Here is a 21,103-nt window from a genome sequence, read left to right on the forward strand (position 1 = left end):
GAGGTTAAAAGACGAATATCTGAAATACGCTGAGACAAACAGGGAGAAATCATATCACTTGGAATACCGTCAAGAAATGAATTTATTTTGTAAAGTGAATCTAGCAAATTATAATTATATACGTAAAGAGTGACATGTTCAAGCACGTATTTCTGATCAGTTTAGTGGTTATGGCCTACATTCAGTTTCTCTTCAAATTTGTGAATAACCCAAAGCCAAAAATGGATTTAAATGTAGATAAATATCACCCAGTGAAATGTACATCCATGTAAAGTCTAGATCAAGAGTTGCTTTTCACGTTGCTCTGCTGGGATGGTACAGTTTCTAGTTGCTGTTTGTTTGTTTGCTTTGATTCCATCAGGGTATTTTTCATCCAACCAGATTTCCACGACCTTGATCGGACGTACGCCGCGTTGTAAACAGTCGGCTCTTCAGCATTGAGCTTTTGAATTGTTTTTTATTTCGTGTCTTTTATTTCATTCACTAAATGATAAGCCTGAATAGTTTGTGAAGTGCACAATTCAGAGACTGAGGTCCAGAAAAAAGTCAGGGAGCAAAAACAAACTTTAATACATCTGCAGACGGAGAGCAAAAATACACTGCATTGGACGAAAATCATTCTGCTCTAACGAACTCAGAGTTGCATAATTGCTTTATTCACCTCTCTCTGCTAACAGAGGCGGAGACTCAATCTTCTAAGACCAAACAAAAGAAACAAAGGAAAACAGACGGAACAGTTCAACCTTGCACGCTCATTCACTATCATGTCTACGGGATGCGAAAACTAAACACTCCATCTCCATGCAGGGAAGGCCATGGGAAAAACAGCAAGTTCCCAAATAACCCGTCTGGGAAACTTCAACAGACACATCTTGTTCAATTAGTTTGTACACCCTCTGCAGCTGCACGAAAAAACATCTTCACTATGCGACACTGTATGATGCAAATAAAAGATTTTCTCTTGAAAGAAAAATCTGCTTCACAAGTTTATGTAACAACTGAAAGAAGTGGTGAATAAAAGGAGCAGAAAGAGAAAATTTTGCTATTCAACTTAGACGGCTATCAAAGGGTTTGATTACGCAAAAAAAAAAACTCCAAAAAAAAAAACATACACATACAAAAAATACAAATATATTTTTTAAAAAAACCCACAAGGTTATTCAATGCCACATCTAATGACTCAATATCTTTCAGATGCATAAAGAGACTTAGATAGTTTTATCTCACTGTCAACATTGTTGCATAAACTGACAAATTTGACTAAAATGCATCTTTCCACTCGCATGGTTTTGTATTTTTAATCTCTCGTTGGCGAAAATGTGGATTTTCTTCAGTTGTGAGTCGCAATCATCAGATGAGATGAGTGTCTATAGTTTGACTTAGTGCTTGAATTTGAGATCAGGGTTTAACGTCCTGCATCAATGCACACTCAGTCATTCCTTGCTTCTTATTAAAGGCACTTCTCAACTATGACTAGACTGCAGACTTTATCTTCAGAAGGAGAGGAAATTAATATGATAGCGTATTTAGGCAAAAATGTTCCTAGTTTTGACGGGTGAAAAGTCGAGATCTCCCCCATCACATCCACAACACCTCGCTGAGCAGCTCCAGAAAGTGGAGCATCTAATCGTTAATCATCTGTCATTAACACAAATTATCTGCAGCTGCCTCTTTCCTGCTGCCACACACTACAAAAGGTTTCAGTGGAAACGGGTGGCGCCTCAAAATATTTTTAGAAATGAAGGTCATCCAGAAGAGAAACGTCATTAAGCCAAAACTGTTTTAAAAAAAAATCAAGAAAATAAAAACCTTTGCCTGACTTTGACTGGACCATGTTCATTTATGAATAGATGATTGTGTTTTAGCTCTGACCACCAGGTTTAGAGGTTTTTAATTTGCTCCAAAGTGAAACTCTGGCCTCTCTTCCAGGATTGCTCATCATATCACCGTTTCTGGTGGAAGAAAATCGTCCCCAATGCTTTGCGCCGCTCCCACAGTTGACATATAGGTGATTTGCATTATCGGTCTTCCACCGCACATAGCATTCTGCAGGTAGGCCAAAAAAGTGACTCTTGTCCTGTTTGACCTGAATGTGCCGTTTTGGGGCTTTATTTCAACAATGATGTTCCAATTGCAACATAAATAGTTTGAAAACCACATAACCAGAAAAAACCTTTTAAGATAAATCCTGTCTATATTATCAAAAAAAAAAAAAAACACATAAAAGTAGGAAAAGGTATGAAAGCTTAATCTCATACTAATTAACATCCAGTTTCTTGCTCCTTAGCCATGCTTGTTGTCTGTGGAAGGTTGGGTTCATATTGTAGGGCAAGTTTTGCTATTCTGTTGTTAAAAAAAAGAGAAAAAAAGGCAATTTTCACTAAATGTTGTGAACATTTCAAAGCCACTTCTCTAAACTCCCGTGAGCACTGCGTAAAATCAAGAAAACGAAACAAAACAGAATAAAAATACAGAGAAAACACGCCTGTTTGGTCAACCTTTACGGGAGGTCAGTGTCAGCTGAGGAGAAACGTCTCGGAGGGGCTGGGATGGTGCGTTCAGGGGCGACGACACGGCGTAGGCTTTCTGCCACGCCGATTGTTTTGAAGGTTATAAATATGAGTTTCGATCTGAACTGACCAGATGGTGGTGGCAGCATAATGATGATGTTTCTTCAGGGAAGGAAATCTGTCGGAAGCTTAAAACCAGGGTGGATGTTCCCCCTTCAGCAAGGAAACAAACCTCACTGAACACACACAGCTACTATGGGAGGGTTGAGATCAAGTATCCATGTGCTGGCATGACCTATTTAAAGTCCAAACCCAAATCCAATTGGTAATTTGAGGCATGGTTTGATATTTCTGTCCACAGATGCTCTGGTTGAGCTTGTCCTGTTTTGCAAAAAATTATTGGCAAAAAACAAATTTTTGCTTCTTAATCTGCAAAGCTGGTAGACATGTCTTCCAAAAGATAGTTGTACATAATGCTAAGAGTATTATGCATTTGCCACAATAAAGCACAATAAAGTAATTACGTTTCAGTTGTTTTTAAATGTGGATTACAAAATCTAACTGTCATTTAAAGCCTTGAAATTGGGACTCTGTCTCTTTAAAAACCTCTGCTCTTTCCATAACGCCGCCTCCAGGTGGTCGTCACAACATGGCTCCGCTGTCAACCCTTTGGCAACATTTTTACCAGAATTGCACGAAGAAGTAGCTCATATAGGGAGCAGTTTCACCAGGTGTTTGCTAATTGCTTCTGGCTAGTCTGAAGGAGCTGAGTGGGGGAGGTGGGAGCGATCGCTGGGGAGGGCTGCTCTGTGAGGCGGAAGCTCAAAAGCTTGGAAACTGCAATTCAGAGGAGGAGCTGCGCCTCGAAGGTGAAGCAACGGCACATCCATTCACCACCCAGGTGAACGGTTATTATGGAGATTGAAGGATTTCTCAACCACGCATGAAAGAATTAAGGCAACAATCCAGGTATGTCTTTGAGGAAGGAATAACATCGTGACATGACTAATAAATAAATAAATAAAATAAAAGTTAATTTTACATATCACTGCCCCTTTTTTTTTTACCAGCGGGGCTGAACACAAATGCGCGCCGCACTTATCAGATTTTCATTTGCAAAAGAAAGAGACGAAGAAAAAGAAGACCACCCTCTACCAACTGCAACGATTGTCAAGACTGTTACACAGTATGCCAGATAAAATGCATGCGTCATCGTGATAAAACCTGCAGTCTGTGAATTTATAATTAAACTGACGCAAATTATATGTAAAAAAAAAAAAAGAACAAAAAAAAACGAATACTGGAAAATACTGCAAGCCAGTGTGTAGCACGATACAAGAAAACGCACGTCTGCCTGTTTGAGAACAATCTGACCCCCCCGATCTAACCTGACGCTGCGCACTGGCAGCTCTCTTGCTGAGTTGGAAGTATTGCGCAACTTCTGACACTTCTTGGTGTAGTGACTGCACAAGCTATGCTGCTGATTGCGCCGTTTGTATGTAAAATCCTGTTGAAGAAGAAGAAGGGAAAAAAAAGCACACGCAACCCTGACTGCAGTCACTGCCAGTCCTGCACAGACGTGCGCCGACGCGCTTTTGGGAAAGAAAAACAAAACAAAACAAACACAGCGCTTCGTTTCTCGGCGGACTCGACGCTGCATTCCGCCCCACCCCTCGCCAAAAAAAAAAAAAAAACATCATCGTCGCCGCTTCACCTCGGATCAGGAAGCACGGAGACGCTGTTTGTCTTTTCTGCTTTTTAACTAACGGAGACACTTTTTTTTTTTCCTTTTTGGGGAGGGGGTGGAGGTGGATGGTGGTGGGCTGAATGCTGCAGAGATCAGAGAGGAAAAGGGGGGGAGGAAGGCGCTCTTCAGAAACGATGCTGTGAAAGGGAAAAATATATATATCCATATATATAACAATAATAATAACTCCACTGTGAACCTCTGCTGAAAGAAGACACAGTTTGGTTCACCTCCAGTGCGACACTCAGCTGTGGATGCATTTAGCACAGACTGACCGGAGAACGGTATGTTGCACACAAACTGATAACATTCACTGTCGTGGACAAACACGCAGGCTCGCCACGGGGATGTTCGGCTGCGGGTTTACATCTTTACGGCTGGAGGTTACGTGCCGTCACCATAGTAAACATGTTATCCACGTCGACTTGTTTACGTATAGCGTAAAAAGACGTTGGAAAGCCTGAGGCGAAATTGGATTTTTTTTTTGTTTTATTTTTATTTATTTATTTTCGTTATGTGCTAATGTGTTTGTTTTTCCAAATCGTAACAAGCTCGGTGTAAAGTGTCTCTAAGCATTTCAGAGAACTGTCACTGCGCTCCGTCTGTCATGTGCCCGTGTAGCCCTCCCGGTTTTAACTTCCGCTCCGAACCTCCTTAACAAATCGCACAATTTCGCGACAGTGCAAGCTCTGCCGTTGAGCTTCAATGTGTTTGGCCGAACTAAGTCACTGTTGAGAATGGATTATACAGTTCTTCAATTCGGCTTGCCTTAAACCGTCGAAGTTCGACTACATTCCTTGGTTTTCCTTATTTTGTTGGATGACTCTGACTCGTTGCTACCGGAAATGTGTGTAAAGCTGAAGCGAGTGATCAGCCATAGTAATACAAGTAATATGAAATGTAATGCGGTTTGTTTGAGCATTACTTGTGCCGATGTTTTTGCTACTACGGGTCGAGTCACGCAGCGTATTAATTTTGCAGCATGAGCCATGAAATAATACTGTCAAGTTTCACAACGTCTAAATTTGAAATATTTAAAACGGACTCTGGTGCTGGTGTTTCAGGCGGTTGTTTCTGGTTTTGGTTCTAACCAATGGTGGCCACATTTTTGGTCATGTGCTGTTGGCCTTCCCAAAACAATAGTGTCAAGTTTTATTTTCAAAAGCCGTCCCTAATGGATTACTCTTTGACTGTTCCTATTTATAATCAGAATGATATGCAATTTCATTTGAGCTCGCAATGTTCTGAGCAGGCCGATCCCGACTGATGCCAATTTCTGTATTCCTTCCAGGTATCACCATTCTAATTGTAACATAATCCAGATTCATACACAGAAGAATGTGGTACTTCTACTTCAAGTTAACTTACGTCTGATCGATGTTAAACACATGCGTCGACAGTGTTTAAAATCACTTGAGATGTTTGAGGGTTCAGATTCAGCAAATAGACTGATTTCACATGTGCTGGAAAAAAGGGAAAAAAAAAAACATGTTTTCTCAGTTTGACCTGCTGACTGCCAGATTGGAGTCGATCGAGCACAAAAAAAAATGTCTGCTTCCAGTCTGTTTGTGCTTCAGCTTTTGTTCTTAAATACTGTTTTCTTAAACCTGCCATGCATTCGTCTCTTAAAGCATTGAAATTCATAACGTTTCTTCAAGAATTGCAACCCATTTGTGTGTGTGTACATTTGAGTACGCACAGAAACGTCCTGCTAGAATCGGTGGGACATCAGTCAATTCAAGAAATATTGACACGATTGTATGTATTCTGTGTTTTATGAGTGTGTTTTACAAGCATGTATTATTTTTATAAGTATTATGAATGGATTCGTGTGGGGTATTTATCAAGCAGGTGATTATAAACTGATTATCTATCTATGTAAAATTCTAAGTTCTAAATTCTGTTCATTGTTGTGCTTGTAGATGGGAAATCAAAGTAGTTGATCATTTTAAAGCTTATGATGAATTACCCACACACAAAAAATAAGATCCAATTTTTCAGTGTTTTCATCAGCCGCTCTCCAGTCTGAGCCGATGAAGGGATAAACTGAGTCCGATCCGATCTGTTCCAATCCAATCGGTGGATTGCTACTTCAGCTTTTCTGCTTTTCTAGAAAGTCGCTAACCCATTGTTGCTGTTGTTGCGTATTGTTTGCCCCAAGCGGCTTGTCCGTTCGACGTGAAGCCCGTGGGAAGCTAACCTTTTAAAAACACTTAGACAAAACAATACACAAAAGACTCACCAGTGGAACGAACACTGGCTCTTTTGATTCACCTAAAATTCGGTCTTGCGATGGACGCCGACAGCGGACAAATCATCCGAGTCTCTTGCAGCGAAGCCTGGAAATCACATTTGAGATTTCAATATGATAAACAACAGCGGCGGCAATAGCTGTTTCCTATTTGCTTATTGCGGTTGCTTTCCATGTGCTTTAAATAATGCACTCACACATGACTGGCTGCTTTTGGTTGAGCTCAGATTTACTGGAGCCAAGCTGAAAACTGAACCCACTTTCCATTTCTTTCCCAGATAGATCTCTCGTTCGTCTTAAGGGGGGTTTAATGATTGAACACGTTCGCCGTGACTTATTTCCACATAGTTGGGGGCAGAGCGTCATAGTTTGCCCCCAGGTACCTGAGCGGAGCGGGGAAGGCCGTTGGCACGCGCTCCATTAAGTTTCACAGAATTTGCCTCAGCCGGCGGGAAGAATGTCGAGAGGTGTGTGCTTACACAATCACATGCCTCGCTCGGCATTCCTCAGTCCGCCGCGCGGTCGTGTTGAAACCCTTTTGCCTCCCCGTTCTCAGCTTTCTGTGCCGAGAGATGTTTGTTTTCCCCCTGCTCGCCGAGTGCACCGCGTCCACATGATACATCTGCCGCTTACAGGTGGCAAACTGAGGTTAGTTCACTTCCGTGCTCTCACGCTTCCTCTTCTTGCTCACTTCCCGCCCTCTCTGCGTCTCTTCTTGTTCTTGGCAAGCAGGTTGAAGTTGCATTACGTGCTGCTGGAACTCCACCTGTGTGTCGCCGCAGAGGTTTTGTTTGGATTTGCCCAAGGTGTGGTACTATGTGGAGCTTTTCTTGTGTCGAGTAGCATTGGCGTTTTATCCCTACTGTTTCATGTTTTTTTTCATATATGTATATATATTTGCTGGTAAAAATAATCTGGTTTGACAGTTTTGTAAATGCAAACTTCAATTTGAATTTACAAATTCAAATTTGCAAATTTGAGTTTACTCTGACACCTTTAAAAAAAAAACACAATGCAACCAGATACCTCCAGAAATAAACTATTTAGTACGTACAGACGATATCTATGCAGGTTATTCCCTGAAAAAAAAAAAAACACAATTCCCAAGGTGAAACATGGTGGTGGCAGTGTCATGTGTGGGTGCAAAACCTGTCAAATGGGGACAAGGCACTTTAGATTAGGTCAGAGGTTCAACTCTCAGCGGGACAAAGACCCCAAGGGAAAATTGTTTAGATTAAAGCAGATGTATGCGTTTTGCAGTGGCCCAGTCAAAGCCCAAGTTGAGCTGGATTTCAACATCCTTTCAAACAGTGGCATTTTCTGGGTTTTGCCTAAGAAGAGTGAAAAAATAAATAAATGAACCGCTGCTGGTCGGCGCTTTTAAAGAGCTCAGACAGTTATCTGGATTCCTCCAAAAGATGTTTTGCATCTGATGAAATAGTTTTGCTTATTGGAAAAAAAAAATAAGTAGAAAGGACATTCTCTCAGCCGACAGTGGTTTATTCACCACCGTGTATCGGTATGTTCCTTTTCTGTGTCAGGTATTTCTCTTGTTGTTCCCAGCTGATTGAATCCGCTTTGTTAGCAAATCTCTTTGACAGTCATTTGATATTTAGCTCACTTTGCTCTAAACTGAATAAAAGCGTAAGTAATGCTGGAGAAAAGTCAGCTCAAGTCCAAATCCGGCTGCCTTGCAGCATTCAAGCAATCTAAAAAAAAATAAGTCAATTTTCAGATGTCTTCTTTTTTCTGTCCTCCGTTTGTCCGTCCATCCAGTCAGTTTGTGTCTGTCACCTCTTACAATTTGCATAATGTCCGTTCTATTCTGGATTGTTTTTTTTTTTTTGTTTATCTCTATATGTATATTTGTTTCTCTTCACTGAAGTAAATCGAAAACGAACGATCCACGACTTGAGAGAAAACGCACAAACTGAATCTTGACCTTTGTGTTCTGCTTGACCTTTGTGCAGTCAATTGACGCCAGGTTTGAACTGGGCCTCTTGCTTCTTGTCTTTTAAAATCTCCTGCTCTCAGAACGCCCCGGTCTGTTTTGACTAGTCCAACACTGGATGGATGTTAGCACGTATGCATTCCACATTCGTGTGTGACGTGCCAAACTAGCGAGTGTATTGTAGAGCTGCAATTAGGAGACGTTTCACAGTCACGGTGTTCAGCAAGGGTGCAAAAGCTTCAGCAGTAATTGTGCAGTGGGAGGCAGAAACAAAAGGACTGTTTACTGTGGGAGTTAACAGCTCTCTTTGGCATGGAGTAAGGGTAACAAAAACCCTACAGGAGTTTTATATTTTCTTTATTTTTCCTCCAGATCCAAATCAAGAGGCCACAGTTTGAATTTCCAGAGTGCAAGTGTAGAATGATGTGGCTGTAAATCTCCACTGCAGAGAATTGCGTCCATGCCCCCTGGAGGCACCCAGGCTCTCAGTAAGACTTTGATAGGCGAGCCGGTGAGTAACAAATCACAGGCAACACCGGTTTGAAATAACAAAAGCAATATCTACACACATCATCGGACCTTTGAGGTTTTTATTTCCTCCCAAGCCTTCGCGGGCTCCCAAAAAACATCCCTGAGCAAAAAAAAAGTGCGCAGAGTAAACAGCTGCCACATTCCTCCTGCAGACGTCCAGCTGTGAGTGAGGACGAGAGCCAGAAAGCACCGCGGTCCGCTCAACGTCACCGATTTGGACGAGCGGACCTCGTCTCCTTTAAGAGAGCAAAGACGCTTTAATGTTCCAGACAGTCGGCTGCGGCCCGCAGGCCGAACCTTGTTTATCTGCACGGAGAAGCTGCCGCAGTCAGTCATCTGACTGAGTGTACAAAACTGACAGAGACGGAAACTCATGCCCCCCCAGTCCGGTCCCACGTACAGCTGTCCTCGCTTAGTCACCGTGTGGAACTCGAACCGGACTGCCGCCGCTGCTCTTGAGGAGCAGTGATGATGGCCGTGATGATTAAGTGATTCTGGCACGACGAGCGCAGATGCAGCGGCTGGTTTTAGATGTTTTATCACATGGCGTTTGGTCTGGCTGCTTCACCTGCGGGGTGCGATTCCAAAAACTGTCACGTTTCTGCCGTATTCCTCACAGAGTCATGATTGTCTGTCTGAGTTTTTCCACACAACATGCTGAAGGAACTCTAAAAAAGTTGAACATGTTTGCAGTTGCACCAAAAACATTTAGATTTAAGTATCGCGCTGGTGAGATCGGTGATGCGATTAAAGTTGATGCTACCCTGTGTAATACACAGGGTAGAGACAATGCTGGACGCTTTGAGTGGTCAAAATGACTGGAAAAGCGCTATCTAAGTTCAGTCCATTTACCATTTACATGAATGATTCAAAGCAAATTAGTCCATAAATGAATTTCCAGGTTAAATATTGGACTGATGCTGGTCATAAGTATTCAATTCATGAAGATAAATGACAAAAAGGTAACAAAATAACAACACTAGCTGGAATCTCATAACCCATCTGCAGCCAGAAGCTCCTCTATAAAACGTCTGAGAAGTCAAAAGAATAATGGACGATTGTCCAAGAGCCACAAAACACTTAGTGCATTTCTGAATAAAAAGAACAACAAAAAAAAAAAACAAGCTATGTACATAATTCAGCTAACTGCTAATCTTAGCTCAACCTTATATTCACACTTTCAGAAAGTGTGAATATAACCCCACTGTGGTTGACCTTGCTGCGAGCGATCTTATTGTACTGTACGATAAATCCAGTTGTTTGGCGGCTCGTGTGTCTCAGAAGGAATGCTGGGTAGTGACTGGCATGACACATGAACTGCCCATCATGTGTGTTTGTGGCTTCAAGAAGACAATAGACAAATGGCAATTATAAAATTGAAACTTCCTGAGGCCAGCAGATGCCTCTCCTTTACTACTTAAACAGTGTGGATTGCAGCCTGCCAGAGAATATGTAATTAAACTACAGCCGAAGTGGCTCTGCTGCAGTCGGCTTCACGTTGGTTGCTTTAGCAAAGTGAAGCAATTTTAGCTGATTATAGCGGCTATGATTGTTTCTGCTCGACCTGCTTTTCTAGAACCGTTTCTTTCCTAGTTCATTGCAAGACATCCCGCCTGATTGTAAAAGCCAGAGGAAGGTAGTCATGGAGTGGAGAGAGATTCCCAGCATAAGTAAAATTAACAGTTTTCTTTACGCCCTCATCCCGTTGGGGTCAGGAGGGGTGACCGCCAGCCGTCAACGGACGAGATGTGAGGTACGCCCTGGACAGGTCACCAGTATTTTTTGATTTTTTAATATATTTATTATGTGGTGTGTTGGCGTTGGTGCTGCCTCTTGGCTGGACTCTCCTGAAAAAGAGGTTTTTAATCTCGGTTGGGTTTCATCCTGGTAAACTAAAGGTTAAAATATTTAAAAAATATATACATATAATTTGACATAATTGTTGTAATTTAAAAACACAGATGGTTATATTTTGAATAATAGCTTTGAGCCAAAATACAGACTAATCACACATATTTAAAAGTACCTATTTCTCAGAATAACATCCTTTCTTGCTTGTCTGATTTTTATAGTACAACATAAACTGGTGTGAGCTCACATAATTAGTTCATCCATCTGCTTGAGCCTGGTCTCTGAAGACTTTCCATGTTTTACACCAGAAGGTTAATCCTTTGTCATTCCAGATCTGCCTTTATTGTAAGTAATGGGGCAGTGTAGTGGCCGTCTTTCAGCCAGCTGACCAGCCGTGAGCAGGAAGAAATATTCTTCTCCACATCTGGAACAAGTCTCTGGCTCTTCTGGAACTTTCTGGGCTGTCACTGTAGAGGACGGTACGACGGATGTCGCTTTGAAACCAACGCTATAAAATGTTGGTACACCAAGAAACCAGAAGTCGACCCGAAATCTAAAAATGTTTACCCGCGTAACATATCCCGAAGTTCAAAGCCTGACGTTTAGGGAAGTTTGCAGCTTCCTTATTGAGCTGCTGTAAAGGAGAGGCATCTGCTAGCCTCAGAAAGTTTAAATTTTATAATTGCGAACGTATAATTTTCCTATAGTTAATTTATTTTTTTTCTTCCTTTGTTGAGAAGTATGAAAAGTCCTGGAGTGACAGGCAGTTTCTCTGGGTGTATGGAGCGTCCTGCATCAATCCCTCGTCTTCAAGAAAGGCAAATTTATCCATTTGGAAATGCATCCGCTTTAAAAAAAAACAAAAAAAACATCATAAGTCATGGCACTGAATTTAAATGGGTGCTACCCATGACTCTTATTGAAATAATTCTGTTGTGAAACTATGGCTAACAAGCTGTGAGCCGCATATATGTCATGAATCAGACTGCAGGCTCGTTGTGCCTCATTAAGCAGCCAACATTAGTTTCACCATCGTTACTCTGTCCAAGCAAAATAGTTACAAGGCTTTTTTTTTTTTCCTTCAACGTAGACATGTTTGCTCAAACTGATACAAAATGCAAACCCTGCTGTTGCTCTTTGCTTATGCATCAAAAAAATAAATAATGGTGTAGGCGGTAGTAACGGCGCAATATTTATCACTAACTTGTCATAAAGCAGAGATCATTAGGAATAATAAATGTGAAGTTGTCTTTTTCTTTTAAGATACATGTTGACTGTGTGTGTGTGTGTGTGTGTGTGTGTTTGCATGTGGGGGTGTGTGTGTGCGTGCGTGTGTGGGTGTGTGTGTGTGTTCGTGTGTGTGCGTGTGTGGGTGTGTGTGTGTGTGTGTTCGTGTGTGTGCGTGTGTGTGTGTGTGTGGACTTTGGCTTTTAGTGTGTTTCCATCTTGGCTGTTCAGGTAGATAACATCCCTGATGCTGAGCAGCTTCCTCTCCTGCTGCTGTAAAAATAAATAAATACATCTAGGTTGATTCTGTGCATATATGTGTTTGGTTTTAAATAACTGGAATCAATTCTGACTCTCGGAAAGCAACAAAATAAAAATAAAAAAAAGAAATGAGAAATCTGATTGGCATAACAATTGGCCTAATATCAGACGACAGTTTTATTGCAGTTTACCTCTGACGCTTAATTAAGCTCTATTCTAATCTAGAGGGAGTTTATGGTAATCTGTGAAACTTTGATAATTACTGTCTGACCACTGCCTTATTATACCCATTATAATGAAATGTTATCTCTAAATATGAAATGTTTTTCTAAAAGCACGCTGTTCATCATCCAGCTTTCTACCGAACCTGCAGCATCAGCTGAGAATTGGTGACATGTAAACAAGAAAAGGCTGATTGGTCACAACGGCAGCTCTTTAACGAAAGTGTAGCTTGAGAAATGTCTTAAACCTTTTATCTTGTTCTCGCGCGACACATACGAGTCGGCGCGAAAGAGACGTCAGTCTCTGAAAACCCTTTAGAGCTCCGCATCTCCTCCCCGGGGTTCAAGCTTTACGGATCAATAACTCGCAGAGGAAACATTGTTAAAATGCAAGGGGGACCTCTTTTGTTAGGTAGATAAGCTGCTGCTCATTAATGCTCACTTTGGTGTCTTCGTTCAGCCTCCTGTGAAACAAGCTCCGGGGTTTTCTTGAACTGGAGCTGGTGCAGCTTTTTTATGCTCCAGATTGCATCTAGTGAGAGAATCTGGGAAATAATACAAGGACGTGTTGTGAAACTCAGACTCGGTTGCTTGTTAAAGCCGCTGTACAGAAACTCGTCTGCATGGAAATTGTCGTCATTTTTCCAAGTTTCCTTTAGCAAACGTCAAAACCAAAACGACTGGCACAAGCAGGCTGGTCGCGAAAACTTATTTCGCCGGGCGATGAATTGTCGTCGTAATTCTAAACGATACACTGCAACATTATCGTTTTAGTACCACTTCATATAAGAACGCGAGTTCGCCCTTTCAAAGACTAAACTAATTTTTGATTTAGTACAGAACACTTAACCCTGGACCTGAAAGACATTCTGACCATCCAAAATGAAAAAAATAACCAAAATAATAAAATAAAATGGATTATGGCATTTTTGTAAATAAAACAGAGTAGAAATGATCAAAACTCATTTTTGTTTGCTCTGCTGCTAATTGATGAATTCATTAAACAAATAAGTGAAATTGGTCGCTGAAACGCATGAAACATGGAAATTTGGACCTTTATCCAAATACTAGGATGAGAGAAAATTCACTGTAAATTCACTTTTGTGCTATGAACTACATTCACAAATACATATTTTAAAAGGATTTGAACATACAGACGCGTCGCTAAAAGACCAAAACATGTACACATGTTTGTGTGTATGAAGTTTCCGTTGCAATACTTGCTGACATTCGGCCTTGTGTCTCCTCAGAGCAGCAACATACTTTCACTTGCGGATTGTTGGGTGTAAATACACGGCTGTCTCTCATCTCCTCTTCCCTCCCCGGCCCCCGTCTTCCCCCCAGACGCGCATGCAAACATGCCCCCCGCTTTCATTGCGTAACCGACTTCCACAGCAGCTCTTAACGTGGCGCTGCAACTGCAGGCAGTCGCAGGGTTAAAATAAGCTATTATTTGAAGGGCGCGAGAGCAAACCTCGAGCAAAACAAAGGAGCCACGCAATGGCAGACAGGGGGGGTGGGGGGGTCACGTGTTCCAGACAGATAACTAGGTTCGTCTGCATGTTTTGCAGCGATACGCTGCGCAGGGGCTTTATCAAATCGAACATATTTGCTGAGATTATAGAAGCTCGATGGAGAATTCTGGGAGAACTGTGCAAACTGTGCTGCACGGCAGAGATTTACTGCGTGTGTTCTCACACAGACATGCAGAGGGAGGATGTGATACGAGGAGCTCAAACAGCATCTGTGACAAAGGGGGAACCACAACTATAAATATGTGGATAGATATGCATTTAAACATGCGCATAGGTTATTTAAAAAAAAAAAAGGAAAATAGAAATGTTTTTGAACAGTCTGCCAACCTTAACTTGATGAGGGCGCATGCTGATGGCAATCTTTTTTTTTTATGAGTTAATGTGCAGTGATGTAGACATTAAATGGTTAGAAAACAGAGATACTCTGAGTTTAAAGATCTAATCTTTCTCTCATATTGTGACCTGGTAAATGTTGCTACAGAATCCAACTGGGAGTCGAGGTAGGAGGGTAAGCAAAGGTTCCATTTCCTCAACACTCAGACTGAAACATTAATTGGGATCCATCAATCGAGACACAGTGGGCATAATATTGTTTCACATGCCTAATTTTTTTTTTACCCCCTTAAAAACCAATTACTGATTGCAGTATTCTATTTCAGTCATCTTCGTGGGCAGTATGGAAAATCTTTTTTGAGGAAGTTGACCCAAAAGCAGCGTTAAAAAGGAGAATACCCAGGAGACTGAGGAGTGATCCCTGAGGTTCACCACAGAACCAGCTACTGAAAATGAGCAATGGGTAACAATGGTCCTGTTTGTCTTATTTATTCAGTGCTGGCTTCCTGACACCAACCTTTGGCAATAAATGATCATCAACTACGTTAAAATATTGATAGATCTTTTTTTTTCCCTCCCCAAAACTCGTCTATAAATACGATTTTAAGTTTAGGTACTTTTAAGAATATACCTTTTTGTTATTTCGACTGTAACTGTTTCTCAAACACGTCGACTATAAAATCCAAGGAATGTTTGTATGATGGTATACACGTAAAATAAATCCGCTGTTTAGCTGGGAAAATGTTTATGTGCAAGAAGAAGGTAGTGTTGCTCCTCGCCTTCAAAGATGTAAGATGAAAATCCGAGCTTCGGTCCTCCGAAATCGGAAGATCATCTTTTTTTATCAGTTAATAAAGATGATGGGTGAACCAAATGTTCGGCTGGCGGCCTCAGGAAGGGTAATCTGTCTGTGATGATCTGACAATACCTGCAATATTCAGAAAGAGCAGAAGGTCGGAGTCGTACCCTTATGAGTCGTGAAGAGAAACCGTATGATGAATTATTATTATTTTTTTTTACGTCAACATACTGGGCTTTTTCAATCTAATGAGTCCCATTTGTTTTTCCGCATCACCGCCATGTAAAAAAACAAAACAAAACAAACAAAAACAGCAGAAAAACAGCATTATGAGCTTACAAGCATAATGATTTGAAATAGCCTTGAGTAATGGACGGCCCAGAGAGATATAATTGCTCATATGTGCTGCTGTCTCTGCTTCGAGAGGTAATGGATTCTTCCAGCTGCTGGCCTGTATATATAGCCGCCATATCATAAAAGCTTTTTCTATCTTGATTATTTAATGTAACCAGAGATAAGTGTTTGTAGGTGCAGCTGGCAGGCAACAGGAGCTTATATACCTTCAACCAGCAAAGGGGTAATTAAAACTGACATTTTGCTGCATCGTTTCATTCTGTTCTGCTGCATTCCGTCTCTCTTTAAATGAAAGGTTATGTTGTCTGAAATTTAAAGGCCGTATATTATTCCATGTGTTTTAGTCTGTAAAGTTCTGCAGGAGGGATGTAATTGTAGTTCAGCGTTACTCCCCGCCTCGCTCCTGTCTGTCTGCCTCTCCTTGTTCTCACACCGCGTTATGCAACACTTCTTGCAAGTCTTTGCAGGATCTTGACGGCTCCGATTGCGTAACAGGAGGGAATCGGCCTGTGAAGAAGTCGCATTCAGCCCAACAGAGATCCGCCGCCATGCGGAGCCGGAACAAAATTAGGAACTTTAATTATAGTGCAAACAGTAATAACCTGATGACAGGCAAATATTTAGTTGCTACTGATAAACTTAAAGTAAAACGGAAAAAAATAAATAAAAATACCTTAAAGACAGAAAAAACTGTAAAAATGTAAACCTCGTATTTACAGTATCAGTAGATTAAAAAAAAAAAACTAAAACAAAACACTTCAATCTGTAGTAATTAAAAACTGAATTAAATGTAATAATTTCTAGGAGGCCATATTATGTCTTTGGCATTACAAATAAAACTTTCATAGTCTAATTCTAAATCCTAATCTCGTCACTTAGTGCACCTGTGTCTATTTTGACTAAATTTATAGTCCTACATTAAGCTTCAGCTTTAATTACATAAAGCTAAATCATTTTAAAAAGTTTCATCAGTAATACTTTTATGACAAATGCCAAGTTGTCGTAACAAAGACATTTTGAATCATGTCACCTTTCTATTAAAAGTGTCATAATTTACCGAATGACATGTGACATATATGATGTTTATGACGGCGTCACGACAGCCTTATTCACAACCGCGCTTTTATGTGTGAAAAAAAGAGATAAATGGAGCACTTATGAGATAACAGTTTTCTAATCATGGAGCAACAAAAGTGCGATCATAAGTCATGAAACAAAGATGATTGGCTGCCAGATCCAAGATGCTGACCACCTGAGTTCAGTTAGATAAAAAAAAAAGTGCTATATGATGAAACCCGGACGTCCTTGAAGGAAAAGAGCGTTACGTCAACTAAAAGAAGTGGATGCTTGGCAAGTCGACAGCTTGTCAATTACTGCACATTAAATGGTAAATGGACTAAATTTATACAGCGCCTTTCCATTCATACCTTTACACTAACATTAAAACAAGCATTAGATGTTATTTGGACGCTAACCAGTAGTTTGGAAGAGATGTCAGAAAAACTCTAGTCTACCATCGCAAACATTTGGCGTCAATGAAGCTTCAGCCTGATCCTCCTTTGGTTGGATCAGGCTGCGAGTTCAGCAGTTAACACCATAAGGTCGTCGGCGTCTTGGCCAATGCCCTCCAGCCTTACCGATTACATCAGAGCGTCTGTCGTATTCCTGGTGAGGTTGTGTTCAACATTTCGTTTGCCCTTTTCAGAAGTGAGACGTATCACGTTAAACAGTCTCATTAATCTGTCAAAACAGCATTTGACGTTGATCGTTTTTATGCTTACCGTTTTATGGCTTCATTAAGACAGGCCTGTGAAAGTGACTGAGAACCTTTTTTTTTCTTTCATTTGCTTTGATGGAATATTAAGAGATGCGTACCTCTGTTTTCTACACCAAGTGTGTGTCATATTAATGCACAGTGTTCCAAATTATTATGCAAATTGGATTAAAGTGTCATAAAGATTACATTTTTTGTTGTGCTATTAAATTTATAGATGGTATTGTGTCAAGGCTCTTTGAATCAAAATAATTAATTTCAGAGAGCTGGGCTGATTAGTTTGTTTGGTGAGCTCAATTAAAGAAAATATACTTAAGAAGGATGTTCCACATTATTAAGCAGGCCAGATGCAAAGCAAAATGGGAAAATTATGGGGAGAGAATAATTAGTCGGCCTCTTCAGAGTCCCCAAAGGTGTGAAAATGACCTCAGCAAAGTACATGAACTTTCTGACTGATCACTTTCTTTCATGGGTCAAAAAGAAGAACCGAACCTTCAGTAGCAAAATCATCTCCATGCATGACAATGCACCATCTCTTTCTGTAAGGAATACATTGGCTGCTATGGGCATGAAAGGGTCATTGTGTTGTCACCATCCTCCTCTGACCTTTGACCCTATTGAGAACTTTGGAGTTTCCTCAAGCAGAAGATCTGAGGGTGGGATGTAGTTCATAACAAAACAGCAGCTCTGGGAAGGTTTTCTGACATCCTGAAAAGAAATTCAAGCAGAAACTTTCCACAAACTCACAAGTTCAATGGATGCAAGAATTGTGCAGGTGATATCAAAGAAGGTCCGATATTAACATGTAACTCTGTAAAGATGTTTTTGATTGAAATAGCTTTTGATTTCAGTACATATAACCACCTAATGCTGCACATTCAAAGAATGTGCAGCATTAGGTGCATGGGGGGGTGGGCAGCATGGGGAGCTTTGTTCAGGAAAATTAGATTTATACTGTAATAGTTCATGACTTGAAAGTTATGTTGACCATCATTCGCATTGACCATTTAAGAAAACCTGAAAAAATATCACTTGAATAATAATTTGGAACACGGTGTAGTGGAGAAATGCCACAGTTCACACTCCTCTTTCCTTGTTTTATGACCAACAAGATTTTTGAAACACAAATACAGCCAAAACCAAGATTCCCATGCCGATTATTTTGGCTGTATTTAGATAAACCAGTTACGTTTTTATAACATGTTTTTCATAATGATGACAATTTTTCCAGTTTTTCATCGGAAGCTAGTGAGCAGTTCCTAAGCTTCATTCGATTGAAGGACATTGAATTGGATCCTGTCTCATACTCCTCTAGTGTCGCTTAGTGAACACTGCCCAATATTTTTTAAGCGAGGTGTACGTCTGGGCTTTGAACAAAGATTTTTGCTCTGAGCCTTTCAGTTGGACATTCCCTTTGTTTTCAACCCATTCACAGCCAGCGTTAAATAGACACAGGCTAAGAACTCAGCCAGTTCACAAACCATCAGATGCCATGATGGTAGGGGAAGAAAAGTGGATGGAAAAAAAGACAGAGCTCTGCGTTGGCCGTGTTTAAGAGCAATGACAGCTAGTCTATCCATTGTGCTCCTTCTCCAAGGCACATTGAAATTAATTTGAATTTTCCTCTATGCCAGAGTTACTAGACTGAAATAACCAGGGCTTCTAGGAAGGAAAAGGTGAAGCTGAAGTGAAATCCCAGCTGTCTGCAGCATCCAAACAGCCTCTCACAGGCTACTTGATGAGATATAATGATCCCGAAGTTCAATCTCTTCAACGACTCTATGCATTTATTCATGTAGACCCGCTGTAGACAACCTGCTGAAGTCCAAGCTTCGCATTTGAATGGGGTTAGACAGAGGATGACAGGCTGGACTGAGTGTTTCAGAAGCTGCTGATCGGCTAGGATTTCTACACGCCACCAGCTGTTAAATTTTCAGAAAATGAAGCAAAAAAAGACAAAAATTAAATCCAAAGAGTGCCAGTTATTTGGATGACAATGACTTGTTGAGGCCAGAGGAGGATGAGTCAGACTGGTTTAACATGATAGAAAAGAACGACAATATCTTAAACAACCGCTTGTTAAATTTAAGATATGCAGGAAACTCTCTGAAACCTTGAAGCAGATTCCCTACTTTTGCAGAAGACCAGTTAGCCAAGGCTGCAGCCCATAAAGGCCAACCAAAATTAGCCAACAGCAGACTGGAAAGTTGAAAACAAAAGTTGCTGTGTCTGACGAGTCTCAATTGCAGCAGCAACATTGAGATTGTAAAGTGAAAACATGGCGTAAGCAACATGAAAGCAATGCTCCATTGTTCGTTGTATGGAACAGCTCAGCCTTCTGGTGGTGGTGTAAGAGGGTGGAGGACAATTTTCTTGCAGACTTTGTCCTCCTTAGCTTGAATTGTGCACCTCCAAACACAACAGCCTTCACAAGTGCCGCAGCTGACCGCAGTCGCGCTTTTGTCTTTGGAAGATTGTTCAGCAGGAGGAACTAATCATGGTTCTACAGCTTTCAACTCAAGATGGACCAAAGTCTTTGAGGAATCTTCGTGCAAACTCGTTTCATCTCTACCGCGACAAAAACACTTCAACGGCCGACTTGGTTCAGTCAGGAAAGACGTTCCTCGCTTCTCTCTCTGGTGCTGCTGACTGACATAAGTGAGAGCAAAGAAAAGTGTCTCTGCAGCTGAAGAGCATGACCTTGTCGCAGTGCAGTGCTGCTCGCAGCGTCTCTTCCCGGCCACTGGATTTATGCTCCTGCAGGGTTGGTTAGCCATGAAACTTTTTTACTTGTGCGGAATTAAGTATACAAGACGGATAAAGCAGAAAGAGAAGAAGTGAAAAGGAGCCAAATGTAAGAACAAATTCTCAACTCATAAGCAAACTTGCATAATAGAAGCCTCACTGCCGTTTTTAAAAGTGGGAAAAAAAAGTGACTACCTTTTATTTTTGCAACCGCGACCTTAAGAAAACGTCATCGGACGAAGATGACATGGAGACCGAGGAGAAAACCCTGCTAGTTCGCCGCAGAGCTGCGGTGGTCATGGAGTTCACTGTCCATCAATTCTTGCTCTAAGGCAGGGTGTCAAGCTCAGTTTTATTTTTGGGCCATGTCAAAAATCTGAATGTTCTTAAAGGGCCGGCAGCACCGGGATGTATTGATAAATCCCATTAAACGGCTAAAATACTCATCAATAGCTGTCCCTTTGGGATTTTCTGATTGTTTTGTGTGTTTTTTTTCCCTTTGTATAAAAAATTACTTACTTTGTGGTACTAATTTAGAAATATTTTTAAGTACTTTTTGCAATATTTGCGTCAATATATGATGTTAAATGTGACTTATTGTTTCTCGCCGTATCGATCATGTACCATGTGAGGCTATTGTTTTTGGAGGAGGGAGGGGTTGGAAAATTTGCAGTAAAATCTGAAAAAATGTGGAGATCTACTGATTCTGTGTGAATTTTGAGGATTTGTGAAAATGCGGCTTCTAATAAACGCGACTTCCAAGATATATATTTGGCTAATTGAATTGACTTTCATGTTTCATGGGGCTGGGTTTCTATGTCCGTACGTGGTACAGATATTCATGACCCTTAACCTTAAAAGCCCTAAAAACTTATTATCCTCAACATTCTGACTTAGCAACATGGTTCAATATTGTCTGCACTCAGAGATTGCATCACATATTTCAGCTTGCTTGTGTTAGAAACATTAACTCAGTTAAAAGTTCTACTTAAAAAAAAAAAAGTTGCTCAGTA

General features: G+C 40.9%; 1 protein-coding gene across 4 annotated transcripts in view; it reads left to right on the plus strand.

The window, feature by feature from the left end:
* Positions 1 to 21,103, plus strand: part of LOC129367684 (myelin basic protein-like) — an 84,608-nt gene that overhangs the window by 24,105 nt on the left and 39,400 nt on the right. Inside the window, exons 1-2 of one of the 4 annotated variants that reach the window (XM_055042295.1) lie at positions 4,204 to 4,541; positions 8,832 to 8,970. The exons of 1 other annotated variant lie outside the window; for it this stretch is intronic. The gene's annotated coding sequence lies outside the window, so the exon portion shown is untranslated. Of the gene's footprint in view, positions 1 to 4,203; positions 4,542 to 6,464; positions 7,157 to 8,831; positions 8,971 to 21,103 lie in introns of those variants that run through there. 2 more of the 4 variants (XM_055042294.1, XM_055042296.1) reach the window with 2 other exon arrangements.

Source organism: Poeciliopsis prolifica, unplaced genomic scaffold (assembly GCF_027474105.1).
Source record: "Poeciliopsis prolifica strain line A6 unplaced genomic scaffold, Auburn_PproV2 SCAFFOLD017, whole genome shotgun sequence".
NCBI classification, from domain to species: Eukaryota; Metazoa; Chordata; class Actinopteri; order Cyprinodontiformes; family Poeciliidae; genus Poeciliopsis; species Poeciliopsis prolifica.